Here is an 18105-nt window from a genome sequence, read left to right as displayed (position 1 = left end):
GACTGGGTAGTGCGTGTGGATTTGTTCACCGCATCCACAGCACGCAGACCCTGCAGGGCCGGAGTCTGCATGGTCTGGCGCCAGGAACGGGACCCAGAGGCACGGAGCCGCAGTTGCAGACAACACACCAACCTGGTTGCAACGCACGCGTCAGCCCAGGTGAGGGCCGACGACACCGAGTGCGTTTCAGTAAGGTCGTAGGGCGTGCTGGATTTCAGAGAAAAAGAGTATTTTTCCAAGGTCGCTCTCTCTTGCTACCGCACTCTCTTTAGTAGCAGAAGCCTTGCTCTCTCTCTCTCTGGCAATCACTGCACTTCACGGGCACAGGTGAGGTAGTTAAGAGCCACAGGGCACCCGCCGCTGGAAGTCACCCGTGAGAGGATACGTTGGTATGTGGACCAGGTCAGAACACTAGGTTTCCTGCCAACTGCAAGCAAAAGTTCGCACAACGAGAGGCACGCTGTAAAAACACTCACAAGCCCACCCCTGAGGCACAACCCCCCATCAGGTTTGGGGCTTGGGAGAGAGAGCAATGAATGTTCCTTTCAATTAGCTTTAATAATACAAGCACCTCAACGCACTCTTTCTTTAAAAGCTGCTTCCTTTTGATCGCAACCCTTTTGATTCTGCCTTTTCCCTCCGCCCTCCTGTAAACAGAAAAGCAGAGAGTAAATGAGTGTTTCGGTTTCAACCAGACTCCGAAGGTTGTGTTCAGAACTCAGTGTTAGTTTTACAGGGTTATCTATGAGTGTTTCAGCTTCTTGCTGAGCACCGAAGATAAGAGGCATTCCTCCCTCCGGCTGGAGATCTCAGGCGCTCCTGCGTGAGTAGGGGCCTGGCGGAGGTGTCTGGGGCCAGTCCCCGAGACGTGCAGGGGCCTCACAGGGAATTCCAATCATAGTCACTTAACTCTTGGCTCATCCAGGGAAGCGCCATATAAAGGCTGGTCACCTAGCACTTCGACCCCCCCCCTCCCCCGCAGTGTTTTACATTGGGGGAGAACCTGAGACCCATAAGCGGGGTTAGGGTACCCGGAATACTCAGCAGCCCTCCCTGAGGGTCTTTCACCAACAGCGCATTTTTGACCCACCACCCTATACCCCCCAACAGCTAGCTAGCTAGAATTCAGCTCAAGCAGCAAAGTTTGAAAGGACAAAACTGAAAGTAAAAAAGGACCCTCTGAATAACAAGAATGGACTCTGGTTTATCCGAAGAGCAGGGAGTTCTCCTGCCTGTGTTACGGCAGCTGCTCCGGGGAGCAGGGTGTATGGTGAGGAAACAGCATCTCGTTCCGCTTTTACAAACAGTAAAGGGTTACTACCCTGCGTCTCCTGGTAAGGGACCCTTCGGTACTGAGGTTTGGGAAAAGGCAGGCTGCGAGCTAAAATCTTTACAGGACAGTGGTGTTTCAATCAGCGAACAAAACTTACAAACTTGGGGACTAGTTAGGACTGCTCTCATGCCCACAGGGGCTAAAAAACCAAGGTTAGCCATAGAAAAGGATAAGAAGTCTAGTTCGGAGGAGGAAGCCATCTACGATGGAACAGGAGAACAGGCCACGGGAGTCCTGCCCACAGCCCCGCCGGAGGACCTGCCTGCCGTGTCGTCATCACTCTTTGCCCCAACTGTGGGAGCGTTTCTCCTCGTGGGGTGCGTCACCACGGAGAAAGTGAGAACACCCAGACAGACATCCCATCAGCTCTATGCCACCGTGCCCACGGCAGGCAGCGGGGGCTGGGGGTTTAGATGCCCTGTCGGCCTTCCCCGTTGTAATGAAGGGTCCATGAGCCCCTTCCCTTTTCTCTCTACAGGGATTTAAGGAAAAACAGTAAAGAAAACAGGCTTCAGTCTCCGTATACGAACAGGCTATTGCAAGCCATCACTGACCGTTATGAGGTGGCCCCTGGTGACCCAACTGGCCTCGCCAGGACTGTTTGGACTCCTGCTCAGGGTTACTGTCTGGCATTGGGAATGCTCTCACAGGGCCGGCACCCACGCGGCTGAGAATGCGCAGATGAGCAACCCTGTCGCCCTCCCTATGCTGCTTGGGTCTGGTGGTTTTGCTACCGCTGCGCATCAAGCCAGGCTTGACCCTCATGCTTACAGCCGGAGTGCTCAGGCTGCTCTCAGAGCCACGCAAGCCGTGCCTGATGCTCAGGCCAGGGGCTCTTCTTCCTTCGCCAGCATCCGTCAGGGTGCCACGGAGGCATATATTGGCTTCATTGATCGCCTCCCAGAAGCTATTGAAAGGCAAATAGATGATAACAGAGCAGCCAAAGCTCTTTGGTGCCAGCTAGCTTTTGAAAATGCTAGCAAGGACTGCAGGGCCACCACAGGACCCCTGCGAGCTACCACCGAAGACACCAGTGAGTGTATCAAGGCTTGCCGAGATGTCGGCACAGAGCAGCACCAGGCTTCCCTCTTAGCTGCTGCAGTTAAGGGGGACCCCAAATGTTACAGCTGTGGAAAGCCGGTCACCTGCACAAGGACTGTCCGTCCACACCAGGAGGGGCAAAAGGTCATTACAAGCTTCCCCTAAAGGTCTGTCCGCGCTGTGGCAAAGGCAAACATTGGGCAAAGGAATGCCACTCTGAATTTGACAAAAACGGCCAGCTCATTCAGGGAAACTTCCAGGGGGGCCACCTGCTCCAGCACCCCCAACCCTAATCGGAGCTTTCGGAGCAGCAGTCAATATCGGGGAATGCAGGGAAATGCACGGTTTCCGACCCTCGGGCAGCCACCTGCGGGAGCACGGGGCTCGACTTGGTCGCCACCAACGAGCTCATCTTAAAGGAGCAGGATCAAGTAACTGCAGCTCCCACTAGAGGTGTCTGGGGACAACTGCCCCAGGAAGAGTCGGCCTAATCTTAGGGAGATGCAGTATTACTGTGAAGGGCATTTTTGTGCAGCCAGGGGGTCATTGACTCAGACTCTCGAGGGGAAATTAAAATCATGCTTAAAGCGTCCGCTCTCGCATTATTCCTGCCCAAACGCACGTGGCCCAGCTGCTCCTGCTCCGCTACATAGTCTCAAAGACTCAAAGTACAGGGAGCGGGGAAGGAAGCTTTGGCAGTACAGACAATCCATCAGTTTATTGGACAGAATCGATCAAGTTAGATAAACCACTTTTACGAGTAAAAATAAAAGAGAAAACTGTTCATGGCCTCCTAGGTACGGGAGCTGCCATCTCCGTTATCTCGAAACAGTTTTGGCCCCTGGAGTGGCCTTCAACAGACAGCGGAACGCCTGTCCCGGGCATGGGGGCGGGGGGGTCTCTCAACCACAAGGCAGCGTCTGGTCTCTTAGATGTTAGAGGTCAGCAGGTCAGGTACGGAGAATTCGACCATGTATCTTGCCTGTGCCCCTTAACATTTGGGGCCGTGACCTCCTCAGTCAGTGGGGAACGCAAATCTCCCTGCCACCCTTTCTCGCACGGCCACTGCTCACGCAGCTCCCCTGCCGTTTACCTGGCTCTCCCACATGCCGCTATGGGTTGGTCACTGGCCACTTAAAGGAGAGCGACTTGAGCAGACCTGCTTCTTTGTTAAACAACAACTAGAAGCGAGTCATAGTGAACCCTCTAACAGCCCCTGGAATACTCCTATTTTTGTTGTGCCAGAGGAATCTGGCAAATGGAGGCTTATTCAGGATCTCAGAAAAATCAATGAATCCCTCCAGCCCATGGGCCCCCTACAGTCAGGGGTCCCTAAACCAGTTTGTATTCCCAAAGATCGGCCGCTTCTAATTATTGACCCAAAAGACTGTCTCTTTACGATCCCTTTAGCAAGAGAGCATCAGGAGTGTTTTTTATTTTCCCTCCCAGCCATGAATAACTCTCAGCCTTTAAAGTGGTTTCAGTGGAAAGTTTTATCTCAGGGAATGCTCAACAGCCCCACTATCTGCCAGCATTTCGTTCATACAGCCGTTCGGCCGATGAGAGATCAGTTCCCTAACTCTATTATCTGTCATTATACGGATGACGTCCTGATCGCAGCTCCCTCACGGGATATTCTCGCAACAACTACCTCCTTTCTTAAAGATTCTGTGGCCTCTGCTGGACTAGAAATTGCTCCAGAAAAAAAAAATCCAGCATTCAGAGCCTTAGGAATATTTAGACTATATTCTTTTTAATAGGACAATCCGGCCTCAACTCCTTCAAATTAATCCACATAAAGATTTAACCCTCAGTCACATTCAACAGCTCCTAGGAGCAATCAACAGGGTGTGACCCAGCCTTTGCATACCTACCCAACAGCTAATTTATTTAACACCATTAAGGGGGACCTTGATCTTAATTCCCCCAGAGAATTACTCCCTGAGGCTTTACAAGAATTGACTACAGTAAATTAACCTATTCAGCAGCCGCAGCTAACTAGAATTGATCCACAGTCTCCTCTGTCCAGCTTTTCTGCTTCTCAACTGTAGGCACCCGAATGGGTCTTATAGGACAGCTGTCACCCGACTTAGCTAGATAGAGTGGCTTTCCCTGTCTCACCAGCCACAGCACGCTACTACCACCTACATAACTGGATCGTGTCATCTTATCCTAAAGAGGCGTGAGTGAACACAGCAGTCATTTGGATATGATCCCGCCTTTATTCATGTCCCCTTAACTCCGGTTTACTTATAACAGTTAACAGCTCAGTCTTTAGAATGTCAGTGTGCCATAGCTGACTTTGGGGGAGGGCTGGAGATTAATCTACCCTCAGACGGACTGCTTCAAAACATCCCATTCCTTATCCCAGATAAGGCTAGCAGAAAAAATCAGCCCCGTACCGACAACAGGAGCAAAGACTGTGTTTCCTGAGGGGCCCGGAAAAACCGGACGGGCTGCCGTTGCCTGGAAAGAAGGCAATGGCTGGAAAAGCTCCGTATCATCAGGACATTCCTCCACCCAAAGGGCCAAGCTTTTCACTACAATCATGGCCCCGTGGCAATGGCCCCAGGAAGCTCTGAACATAGTCTGTGACTCAGGAGGTACTGTTTATACTATTCCGCATCTAGACCAGGCCTTAATTAAGGCTTCTATGCACCCCAACCTACTTCACTTATTTTTAACCCTACGGTCTCTCCTTGACAGTGAGAACACCCCCTCTTCATGACTCATGACTCATATTCGATCTCACTCAGGCCTGCCTGGCCCCTTGGTGGGTGGCAACAGCAAGGCAGATGCCTCAGTTAGCGTCCTTACTGCTTTTCAACAGGCAGCAGCCTCTCGCCAGTTTTTTCATCAAAATAGCCAGGCGCTCCGAAAGCACTTCGACGGTCCTAGCTCCCAAGCTAAGCAAACTATTAAAGAATGCCCTGACTGCCAGGCTCTTACCAAGGCACCTCCATCTACGGGAGCTAATCCTCAAGGACTAAGTTCTCAAATGATTTGGCAAACAGATGTCACTCATCACTCTCCCTTGGGAAAATTCAGCTACATTCATATGTCTATGGATACCTACTCTGGCGCCTCACATGCACCTGCTTTAACAGGAGAGTCTGCAAAAAAATACACAAGCCCATTGGCTGGAGGCCTTTAGTCATTTAGGACAGCCTCAGCAAATTAAAACTGATAGTGGTCCCGGACACCTTGACCATTCTACTCAGGTTTCCTTCAGCGCTGGAATATCCAGCATAAGACAGGAATACCTTACAGTCCGACCGGTCAGGCAATTGTAGAACAGGCTCATCATACCTTTAAAAGTCTACTTAAAAAACAAAAAAATGGGAGTCATTAGTCCACCCCCAAAATTTGATTATGTTAGCCATGTTCACCTATAACATTTTAAATTGTGATGAATCACTCTGTACTCCAAATGAGAAGCGTTTTCAGACAAAAGACTCAAAGCCGCCTTACCCTCAGGTTTTATAGAGAGATCCACTAGGAGATGGCTCTTGGCAGGGCCCCGCAGACCTCTTAACATGGGGAAGAGGGAGCACCTGTGTTTCCATCCCTGCAGGTCCTGTCTGGCTGCCAGCCCAAGGAGCAAAGCCTTATCATGAGTGGGATAGACGTCAAGCTCTACTACCTGGAGCCGAGAACCAATCAACTTGCAGGTCCGGTGGCCCAGCTGACACCAGACAACCAAAAGGAACACGGACACCCACGGCATCACACATGGGTCTGGGTCTGCCAACGGAGGGGGATGGGGCCTGCCCCAGGGACAGGGGCCAAGGCTCAGGCACCTCCTGCGGAGGGCAACAACCCCCCAATGCCCCATAATGTTCTCTTTAGGCGTGCACCCACTACACGGGGGGACATGAAGGCTCTTAATGCTCAAGCTCAGGAAATTCTTGCTGAAACAAGAGTAGGAGACGGCACCCCAGAAAACAGGTTTATTGCTTACCTAGCAGTGCCGTCAGCCAATTCGGTTAAAACTTTGCTTTTCATTGCCATTATACTTTGCCTGGGGGGCAGGGCCTGGCTGCGGAGGCTAAGTCCTCTTATATTTATTGGGCCCACATTATTGATCCACCAGTATTTAAACTGCATACCTGGTGGGATGCTGAACCTCCCCTTACTCAGTGGACCCAAGGAGTGTGGATGCCCCCTGATGGCCCATTAGAAAAAGACAAACTGGATACCGGTGCCGAACAATACTGTTTATGTGCCGAACACTTACCAGTTTGTTTTTCTGTTCTTCTGAAGCCTTTGTGTTTACCTATAAAAGAGCAATTTCATGCTGCAAGCAAGGAGCAGTACAGTAATTACTATCAGCTCTCCACAGGAACCGCAGTGGGTCTGCATACCCAAAGGGAGGTTTATCGTACTTTCAGTCCCCATCCATCCGGTTCCTCCTTGAACCTTAGACACTAGCCGTAAAGACTCGGTCTTCTGGTCTTTATGCCGAGGACCGAACGCCACTATTGCTTTTCTCCCCAAAAGTCCTTTCATACTGGAGAACCAGGGAGCTAACTGGAGAATATTAACTAAGCCTGATTAGCTAACAATAGTTCCGGCTCTGCCTCTGTTCCTAAATACTAGTATGTGGTGGGAGGGGCCTGGCACCAGAGCACCTATTATCAGAATTGTTTCTCCTAATCACACCAGCCCGTGGCATTATAACTCTTAGAAAATGGGCTTGCCTTGTATTGCTAGAAAGCATCTGCATATAAGAATTGTATGTGACCCTAAAGGTATTCATGGATGTTTTTATTGAATTGACCCTTCGGAACAGGATTGGGTCACGATTGGTACCTCTCATCCCTACCTATTTTTTAGCAACCCCAGGGACAGCTCAGGTCTTTTATAATGAGTCAGCAAAAATGTATTCTCTGCCTGTCCCTGCAGGCTCTGTATACGCCAGCTGCCTTGCCCGTCTCAATGTTGCTCAGTTAAACCTCACTACGGTTTACATAGTTAGAAGACAGACTCAAGTATGGGTGCCAGTTGATGCAACCAGAGAATGGGAGGACCCCAGTGGCATAGTAACGCTCAAGAATACACTGTCCCCCTTATGAGTCCGACGGCTCACCGGCACCTTAATTGCATTCATCATCTCTGTGGTTGTTGTTGAAGCTACTGCTGCCATGGCAACTGCTCCCCTCATTGACGCAGCTCAGACTGCTCATACTGCTGATGTCCCCCTAACCGACACTGCTTTAGAAGTATTGCTTCAACGGACCCAGGTTGACCAAGAGATCCCGATTCGCCTCTCTGAGGTTGAATCGGCACTCGACTGGACCGGCGAGCGCCAGGACACGCTAGGGACCCGCCAGCAGCTGACCCGTGATCCTGGATCCTCCAGGCTGAGGTGGAATTCCAGCCGGTACTCCTGGAGTGACACTCAACGTCACCTAAGAGGGGCTTTTTCTACCAGTTTAAAGGGACCAATGGATAAACTGCAGCTAGAGCTGCACCCGCAGTTAGTTACAGGACACTCAACGCTTGACCAAGCAGGAGGTTTATAAAACCCTCCATAATAATCTCGGATGCCTAAACCCCCCAAAATTGGTATGATGGACTTAACCTGAGAGTGTGGGCCCTTGGAGCCAACGGTGGCTTGTTGATTCTAATAATGCTCTGTATATTTCGCTGCATTTACAAATTATTTTCCCGGGGTCGTATGAGAAAACAGCAAGTAGCAAGTTTTGTAGGCCTGGCTTCTGTAGCAGCCCTAACTAAAAACAAGGGGGGAATTATAGGGAACCGACCAGCATGGCAGTGGCAAATGGAGCCCAGTATTGATCCAAAAAACCGATCAATGCAAGGTGGCACACAGGGGCCAGGTGGGCAGATCAGCTTTCCCTGGGGAGCCAGGCCTGCACTGTACCTGGGCTGCTATGAGACTCCCTTTCGCTAAAACTCCCTCACCCTGAGCTAAGACTGCAGATGGTTAATGCTTGTCTCTGAAGCAACTCCCCAAGTCTGTGCTAAGACGTCCCAAGGATGAAATGTAACCAAATCAATTGTTTTTGTCATTCCCTTGCATTTGCAACTTTTTTCTCTTTTTTTGTTATCTGTAAGAAGTAACCACTTAACTCAATCTAGAAATAATGAGAACCTTCTTTGATGTAATGCGACTGGAAAGCAATAAAAGCCTGTGCAGGCAAGGGTCGGGGCGCTCTCCCCTTGAAAGAGTGGCTGTGCCCTCCCTTTTCCCCCACAGGACTGGGTAGTCCGTGTGGATTTGTTCACCGCATCCACAACACGCAGACCCTGCAGGGCCGGAGTCTGCACCAGCCCTTGGCACTGTGTCTATGGGGACAAATGGAGAAGCCAGCCCTGTACCAGCCTGAGACGGCCTCCACCTCCCCACCTTTTGTCCTCGATAACTCAGTCCAAAAGTTATTCAAAGAGGCTGAGTGAGGTAGGTGGAGACAATAAGCAGAACCCCAGATGTGGGAGCCTGGAGATGGTAATTATGGAGAGATTCTAAATTGGGGGGCAGAGGCTGTGGCAATGAGGCAAGAAGGGTGTGTGGGGAACACTGACAGCAGCCTGTTGGGGGTTTAGGTTCTGAGCAGGGTGAGGACAGGATCCGGTTGCAGACTGGGGACCCGGCGACCGTGGCGTGGCAGGAGAGCAGGCAGAGCGGGCAAGGAGGGTGACCACACAGCCCAGGGCTGGCTGTCGAAGCCTGAGTGGGGTCAGGGAGCACAGGTGTAATGGGGCCCAGGGTGAGGAGTATCCCTGGGAAAGTAGGAGAAAACCCCCACAAACCACAGTTTGGGGGGTGGGAAGAGCCGATCACGGGCTATAAGAGACTTTTCATAACAAAGGCTAGCTCAGTAGCGTGGGACTGCCTGGGGCAAGGTGGGCGTGGCTTTAAGGACGTATCCTGACTGGTGGTGCAGCCAAGGGAGGCTTGGCTCCCCTGGATCGCTGAGTCACTCTTGGACAGCCGAATTAATGTAGAACTGGCGGCTGCTGCTCACTGTGGGAGGAGTCAGAGATGAGGTCACACAGGAGGCTCCTGGTCAAGATTTAAACAAAGGGTGGAGAGCCACAAGGGATTTGGTTGTGAGGCTTGGACAGCAGTAGAGGAGCCACAACAGACCCATGATGCAACAGGGAGCAAAGGCAGATTCCAGCAGGCTGCTGGCAGTGAGACAGGAGCCACATGGGCTGTCGGAGCTGGTCCACCGTGGGCTAGTCAGAAAGCAGGCTGCTGCTGCTCTGATCGTGCCCACACTAGCTGACTCCAAAGCCACCAAGGACTCTCCTTTGCAAGACGCTGACCTGCTGCCTTGTAGACCCAGACCCTATCCGGACTCTTGCGCCTTGAGCCTTTCCTGGACTCCACCACGATCCAGGACAACACGGCACGTGCGTTCCTGGACTAGAACACCGAGGCGGAGGACAGTGTACCCCAGATCCTGAAGGAGACCGCTGCTGCGAGACTGTTTGCACAGCTGGCTTAAATTCAGATAAGGAGATGGAGGACTTTTGGAGCTTTTGACTTACAGCCTTCTGGGGAGCAAAGGACGTGCTGGGTCTTGTGGGAAAGGACCGCTTCAAACTGAAGTGCTCTGAGCCCCACCGCACGGTCGGGATATTGTAAATAAAGACCTGTTCCTTCCAGCATTAACCGTTGGGTCATTCGGCAAGGTGCCTGGCGGACAGGCCCCTGCTTGCTCGGTTACACAGGTGGCGGCGGTGGTCCATCACGACGCCACAAGGGGGTGAGGCAGGCCTCCGGGAGGGCTAGGGGAGCAGCAGAAACAGCCTGGCATGGGGTGGGGGGACCCAGGCAGGAGGAAGAGGATGTTAGCACAGGCCCACGCAGGTGTCAAGCCGGAGTCAAGAGGATCAAGAGAAGCAGTTTCACACAGTCACGAGAAAGGGTTACAAATATGGAAAGAGAGAAAACTAGGGTGACTCTGTGGTGGTAGAAAGACCAGCATCCATAGGGACTTACGCCTTTCAAACATAGAGACAGATATAAATATAAATGTAGACATAAAGGTACATGTGCATGTGTGTACACGTGTGTGTATATATGTGCGTGAGTGTGTTTGCGTGCATGCGTCCTAGCTCTGTCCACTGAGAGGGCGCGGGAGCAGTGACATCCCAGTGGTGATCAGTGTACCTACCACCCACATTCCCATTCCTGAACACCATTCTCCACAAAGAGGACCCAGGGCTCGCAAAAGAAATGGCCGATAGTCCTGGCCGGGTGGCCCCGTGAGTTGGTGCATCATCCCACGCACCAAAGTCTGCAGGCTCCATCTGGTCAGGGCACATAGCCAGGCTGTGGGTTCGATCCCTGGTCGGGGTGCATTCAGGAGGCAACTGATGAATGTTTCTCTCACATCTCTCTCTCCCTCCCTCCCTTTCTCTCCCTCTAAAATCAGGAAGAATATATCCTCAGGTGAGGATTTTATATACACATATATAAATAGAAGTGATATATAAATATAATCTATATGACATAAATATATTTTTATATAACATAAATATAATTTATAGAATATAAATACTTTATATATAATGTCAGGGAAATTACAAGATGAGTTGTGAGTTTGAAATACCCAGGTATTTCAGAAAGTAAGAAAGTATTCATGGAATGATGGCGACATGGCCAAATCAGGGACAATTTGAAGACAGACTGGCTAAATAGCAATGACAACAGATTAGAAACCAATGAACAAAATAGGAACCCATGAGTCCACACACATATAAATGAATTAATGAGTTAATTGATCGATTAATAGGGATTAGAGACCGTTTTTCCTTGCAGCAGAATGCCAACTAATAAATGAAGAAGGAATGGTCAAATTAAATCAGAAAATCGCTACCTGGCCACCGTCATCGTAACACTGTTGATTCAGACGAGAACAATCAGTGGATGTTAAACCTAATGGGTAAACATCTGGCGCAGAATGGGATACTTAAACAGTCTCAAAGTACCACTCACAAAACACACATTTTAAAGGGAAAAAATGAGGCTTTTTGCAGTTAGGAAACCAGGCGGATGGATCGAGGCTCACAGCACCACTAATAAAACAAACTGAAATTGTGCGCCACCTACTGGCAGCAATGTGAAGACCATCACTTCTGGGATACTCCCTCCAAAAACAACATTTTAAAAGTGTTGCCTAAATCGACTGATGAGGAAACATCAGACAAATCACGCTGAGGTGCATTCCACAAAACACCTATGCCCTGTAACTTGATAACGTGTAGAAGTCCTGGACGTCGAGGAAAGACTGAGTTCTCTACTCTGCAGACCAAAGAGACGAGACAATGAAATGCAACAGGTGACTCTGGACTCGGCGCGTGGCGTCTGCAGATGATTGGGTAACAGTGTATCTAGGTCATTTTTCTGAGCTTTTGAAAGTTGTGTTCTGTGCCTGTCAGGGAATCACCCACTGAGATATTTCTGGTGGCAGGAAGGGGGTGGGAGCTCAGAGACAAAGCTTCAATACTAGCAACTTCCCCTTCAGTGGTTCAGGGGGAAAAAATTATCAAGCTATTCTTGCCAGTTTTCTTTAAGTATGACATTATTTTAAAGAAGACCAAATTCAATAAAAAAAATCTTCCAACTTTTACGGTAAAGCCAAGCACTACAGAAGATGTATCTAGAACTATTGCGTATTCCCTGAAGGACATTTGCGCTCAGTGATTTACAACAGTTTTTTAAAATCAAGTCTTTTTTTTTTTCTGACATAAAAATATCGCTCCCACCTGCATGACTCATCCACAGAGCGAGAGGCAAGGCCTCTGTTTACCCAGGTGGGAGGGAAAGGGGAAGTAATGAGGAGAAGACAGTGGTGGGGAGCTTCTGCAATTCTCACGTTGTCTGCTTCCTGACCGAGGAGCTGGCGCCTGGGCATGCTCCCTTTGTGTATTCCCTCACGCTGCGCGCAGACGGTCCGTGCTCTTTTCTGAACGCATGGCACACTTCACTCACCGTTAAAAATCCATAGTCCCTGACCTTAGAAAATCCACAGTCCACCATGAACACCAGCGGGTGGCAGCTTTATCGGAACCGCATCTCTGACTCTCTCAGGTCAACAGTGGACCACAACACTAACCCACAGGGAAGCTCCCCATCTGCAGTTGGACAGGAGTTCCAGGTGGAATGCCACTGGGGGCCCAGGGGAGCCGGGACACACGCTCCCGCACCGGCTCTCCGTCTCACCTTATGCAAAAGGGGCAGGCGGACGCCGAGATCCGTTGTCACAGAGGGACTGGGCCAACGCGATGCTTTCACAGTTAGGAGCTCGCGGGCTGCCGGCGTGCACACAGCGCTGGCGGAGGCCCTCCGCAGGACGTGGGCAGAAGGAAGGGGCCCATCTTCCGTGTGCTGGATGACGGGGGGGAGTACTTCCTATGCCAATGCCTGTCCAAGGGGACCAGCCCTCTCCCTCCCCACCAAGGGCGAATGATTCGCACCCACGAATTTCAGGTCCCCAATCAGAAAACCCTGCCACCGTGCAAGTCCTTGCACCCCGCTCTTCAGGGTGGGCTCTTACTCCGCACGATGGTTCTGTCCTTTTTTTTTTTTTTTTCATTTACAGTTGGCGTTCAACATTATATTAGCTGCAGGTGTACAGCATAGGGGTTAGACATTTGCATAACTTACGAAGTGATGCCCCAATTAGTCGAGTACGCACCTGACACCATACATAGTTATTACAATATGATTCACCATATTTCCCATGCCGTACTTTACACACTCGTGTCTGTTCTGTAACGACCAGTTTGTGCTTAATCCCTTCACCTCCTGCAGGTCCCTCCACCTGCCTCCCACGTGGCAGCCACCAGTTTGCACTCTGTCTCTGTCTATGAGTCGGTTTCTGTTTGGGGTGTTCATTCATTTTGCTCTTTAGATTCCACAAATAAGTGGTATTTTCCCGTCTCCGCCTGACTTATTGCACGCAGCATAATACCCTCTAGGTTCAACCGCGTGGTCCGCTTCTGGGTAATTTTTCCGAAGAAATCCAAAACACCAGTTTGAAAAGATAACACGCACCTCTGTGTTCGCTGCAACATTATTCTCAACAGTCAAGATGTGGAAGCAACCCGAGTGCGCATTCATAGACGACTGGATACAGAAGACGTGCTACAGAGGGGTGGTGGAATGTTACTTGGCCGTTAAAAAGCATGAAATCTGACCAAGTGCCACAACGCACGTGCGTCTGCCTCTTAATGCTTTTCAGACTTGAAACCCGGTCACTTTGTTCAAAGTGTGGGCGCAGCCTGGGCTTGGGCTTGCACCCTAGTTGAGCCACTCAGCCAGGCTTGCAGACCAGCCCTCATTCCGTCCATCTGCTCCCCGGTGCGGGGAAGCGGTGGGCTGGCAGGCCCGTGAGTGACCAGTGAAGTCCTGTGTGTCTTTACAATTGCACAAACGCTCTCCAGGCACAAAGCCTGAGAGGAGGGCGTGAGCGACACCTCATCTCACGGCTGTGGGTGGACAGTTGTCTCTACGTTGCCCTTCTCGGCTGTAGAATCCCACGGCCCGCGTTCAGGCTTCGGCACTGACACAGTTACCTGATTCGGGGTAGATTCCTCCACTTCTCCGTCCCTAACTCCTCAACCATAAGTTCAAAATCATAATACATACTTTGTTCTGTGCACAAGAAGTCAAATTTAGCCTGGGAAGTTTTCTATAACTAAACAGCGTTAATACATAGCGTGGGCAGAGAAAGGAGCCACACCAATGGAGAAAGAGGCAAAGGAGATGTAACCATCATGATGGTGAATATGTGATGACTCACTGGCCCGTCCTCACTCATGCTGCAGAATAACACTGTGGGACGGATGTTACCGGGACCCCCCCTCCCCATTTCACAGACAGGAAAACCGAAGGCTCAAGAAGCTCTTTGTGTGTGAGAAAATACACTTGTTCCGTTGGTAAAGCACAGCCAGAATTGAAACCCAGGTCTGTCACGGCCCGGGCCCTAAATAGCAAAATGAGTTTCAGAATCATCTGCTCTAATACAATCAGCTGGGGGGCTTGTTAAAAAAAAAATCTCGGATTCCCAGGCCCGAGCCAGGACCCACACAGCCGGCACAGAGCACCTGCCCAAACGGAGGAATCGCCGCCGAAACGCGCCACTTTCCGCTAATAATGCGAGGGAACGTGCAACAGACATGCACTGTGAACAGGCGTGACCAGTATGGAGACCCCAATGAGCAGCTGTGCACATGCCCAAGTGAGCCCACGTGGCGTGGTGGGAGACAGCCGAGTGCCTGTCACTTCCCACCTGCGACCAGCGAGCAGCCTCACTCACCGCAGTCATGCGAAGCAGCACAAACCCCGGATTCCTGGGGCTGGCCACGGCCGGGTGGAGCCCAGGGTCCTGGGGTCAACCCTAAGGGGTAGCCATCCCAGGAAGGAGACACTTACTCAGTCTGGAAGAGTCCTTGGGGTGTTGTTTTTTTCCCTCACGAAGGTCGTTGATGCTTCTTTCTTTGACAGGAAGGACCTTGGGGAAGTCCCTCTGAGTTCCCCCTGCTGGTACCAGCCCCTGGACTGGCGGGGCTTCCTGAAGTCTCTGCCCCTGCAGACTGGGGGGATGGGGGGGGATCAAAACCTCCACCCCCCCCCACCCCCCAAGACAGGCTTAGGGGATGGCATTCATGGTCACGGTCGCCACCTCTCAGGCCTCTCTTTGCTAGACTAGGAGGTGGCGGGGTGCAGAAGAGGAGGGGGTCGGCCAAGACACCTGGGTTTTCGCTGTGGCCCTGGCCCAGCTGTGGTCGTGCCCTGGCTGTGATGACAAGGAAATGGTCACGTCCTCATCTTGGCTTCCTGACCTGGAATATAAGGAAGCGTTTTTAAATAATTTCCCAAATCCTCTTCTGTGCATGTTCCATGAGAATGTCACGTTACAGAATGAGCCCTCAGTCAACACCGCATCAAGGAAGAGCTAAAGAGCCCTGGCTGGTGTGGTTCAGTGGAGTGGGTGCTGGCCTGTGAACCAGAGGGGTTGCCAGTTTGAATCCCAGTCAGGGCCCATGCCTGGGTTGCAGGCCAGGTCCCCAGTGGGGGGCGCTCAAGAGGCAACTACGCATTGATGTTTCTCTCCCTCTCTTTCTCCCTCCCTTCTCCTCTCTCTAAAAATAAATAAGTCAAATCTTTTTTTAAAAAAAGGAATAGCTAAAGAAATAATTTCAGAGATCAGTGTCCCTGCCACACCCTCTTGGCCTGCCAACTTCAGCCACAGCCACAGTGGGCCGCTCCTGGGAAGCTGGGGACGCAGGTGGTGCTCCACCTCAAGGCCAAGGCCAGCCTGCAGGTCTGTCTGCTGCTGCCTCCATTTCCAGCTCAGCTTTACCCCTCACAGCCTCCAATTCAACAACAAACAACAAAAAAGAATCCATCTGCCTCTACCTCCCTCCAAAGCTGCTAACTGATTCATGATCTCCAAGGAAACAAAGATTTCCTAAACAAATAAGTTAAAAAGCATTCACCATAGAAAAGGTTAATAAACAGCTGATGATCCTAAAAAGGCACCATGAAGGGAAAGAAGACGCACACCATGGGGTAGGTGAATGTATTTGTGTATATGCATCAAACAAATAGCTGTATCTGGACTCACAACCACAATATGTGAAGAATTGCTGGAAACCAAACATTAACAAACGACCAACAACCCCATGTTACTTAGAAGTGGGTAAAATCTTGAACAGCCACTTGACCAAACAGGAGATCCAAATGGCCAATAAGCAAATGAAGGTGTTCAGCACCCTTGGCCATCACGGACATACAAATTAAAACTGCAGTGTGAGTCCTGGCTGGTGTGGCTCAGTGGGTTGGGTGTCATCCCACGGATCGAAGGGTCACCGGTTTGATTCCCAGTCTGGGCACGTGCCTGGGTTGCAGGTCCTGTCCCTGGTCAGGGCGCATACAGAAGACGAACCATTGATGTCTCTCTCTCTCTCTCTCTCTTTCTCCCTCCCTCCCCTCATCTCTCTAAAAAAATAATGAAAATAAAAATAAAGCTACAACATGACACTGTGCTATCCAAACAAGATGGTGACAATTTAAAATGCTGATAATAATAAGTACAGAAAAGGATGCAGAGCAACTATAAATTGATACGATACCTTGGGAAAACTATTTCTTAATACCTACCACCGTGGTGTATGTTTTTCTATGACCCAGAAATTCCAGTCCTGATATACACCCAAAGAAATGAGTGTTATACCTACCCCGGTACCTACAATAAAGTACATAGCAACATTATTTACTGGCCCCAACTCAGAAGAAACCCAAAGGTCCATCCTCAGTGGGACAGATAAATAAACTGTGGTATAATTAATGTGAGGGAATACCATACAGCTCTGAAAAAGAACGAACTGATACTACCCAGATGAATCCCACAGGCATAATGTTGAGCGAAAAAGCCAGACACCAAAGATTATATTCTGCAAGATTCCACTTAAACAGAGTTCAGAAAAGGGTAAGATGTCTGTGTGCGGTGCTAGAAGTCAGAAGAGTGACATCTTTGGAGGGAGCATTGACAGAAAGTGACAGTGTCAGAGCTGCTGGTGATGCTCCCAAGCGCCATCTCAGTGCTGGTTCCACAACACAGATATTTAGACAACACGTAATAATACCTTTACGTGTTGGTATTTATATAAACACAAAGTGACGTGTAGAGTTACGTAAAAATCACGGAGCCATACTCTTAAGATTTGTGTGCTTTACAACATGGAAATTAGAGGTTCCACTATTTTATTTCATTTTATTGAATTCGTTGGAGTGACACAGAACCACACAGGTTTTCAACCAAACATCCTCTGCACACCGCATCACACACCCATCGCCCCAGGCAAAGTCTCTGTCCCCGTTTTCCCCCACGTGGCCCCCTCCCCTTCCCCCACACCCCTCCCCCTTGGGCTATCACCACACTGCTGTCTTTGTCTATGTGATAAGTTTTTGTTTTGCTCTTTTGCTTAATCCCTCCCCCTTCCTTCATCCAGCCCCTGTTCCAGGTGTCCGGGCCTCCGTTTCTATTTTGTTCTATTTTATTCGTTAGATTACATGTTGAAGAGCAGGCTGCTGAAGGTCACACGCCCACCCCTGGATCGATCACTGTGCCCCGTCCCCCACACTACAATGACGGGCATTGTCCTGGGTCACATGGCTCATTCCTAGGGCTGGGGGTGGAGCCCACCCAGAGCAGGAAGGGACAGAGGAGGGGACCTCAAACGGGAGGAGTTTCTGGAAGATGAGGAACCAGGGATCCTAAGAGAAGAGAGACAGACAACTCATCTCCATCGGTCTGACGGAGGTGGCTGTCACCACCAGCAAGCGGGATGCGGAAAGCACAGTGGTCCCGGGGAGGGAGAGAGAAAGGCGGAGCGCAGGGAGACACAGGCCAGGCGGCCGGGGTCCTGGCGCTCCAGCTCCTGGGTCCCCTGAGTGACCCCGCACTTCCTGCTTTGGGGCTCTGCGAGATTCCCCTGTCTCTTGCGGGAATTTTTCATTGTCTTATGCCCTCTGGCATTTTGAGCCTCCTCCTGCAGTCTGGGGAAGTTCCCCACCTCACGAATCTCGCAGGGAGGCAGAGACGCCACCCACTGTCCTTGCTGCTGCAAAGGCCAAACGCTCACCTTCCCGCCCTTCCTTGCAGCTGGCACGCGCAGGTGGGCGGTGCAGACCCCTCCAAGGAGACAGACAACGCTGTTTCCGAACCCGCAGGGACCACAAAGCA

The 18105-nt window shown here is 50.7% G+C and overlaps 1 long non-coding RNA gene across 1 annotated transcript; it reads right to left on the bottom strand.

Moving 5' to 3' along the window:
* Positions 1–822: 822 nt before the first annotated feature.
* On the bottom strand, positions 823–16174 carry LOC118498170. The gene is made up of 3 exons (XR_004900690.1): positions 16164–16174; positions 15582–15584; positions 823–971 (listed from the first exon to the last, which is right to left on the bottom strand). It is a non-coding gene; the product is annotated as an uncharacterized LOC118498170 (long non-coding RNA).
* Positions 16175–18105: the final 1931 nt, after the last annotated feature.

The sequence above is a fragment of the Phyllostomus discolor genome, chromosome 14, assembly GCF_004126475.2.
Source record: "Phyllostomus discolor isolate MPI-MPIP mPhyDis1 chromosome 14, mPhyDis1.pri.v3, whole genome shotgun sequence".
Lineage (NCBI taxonomy): Eukaryota > Metazoa > Chordata > Mammalia > Chiroptera > Phyllostomidae > Phyllostomus > Phyllostomus discolor.
Note: the sequence above shows the minus strand (reverse complement) of the source record. Positions and strands in the feature narration are given on the sequence as shown.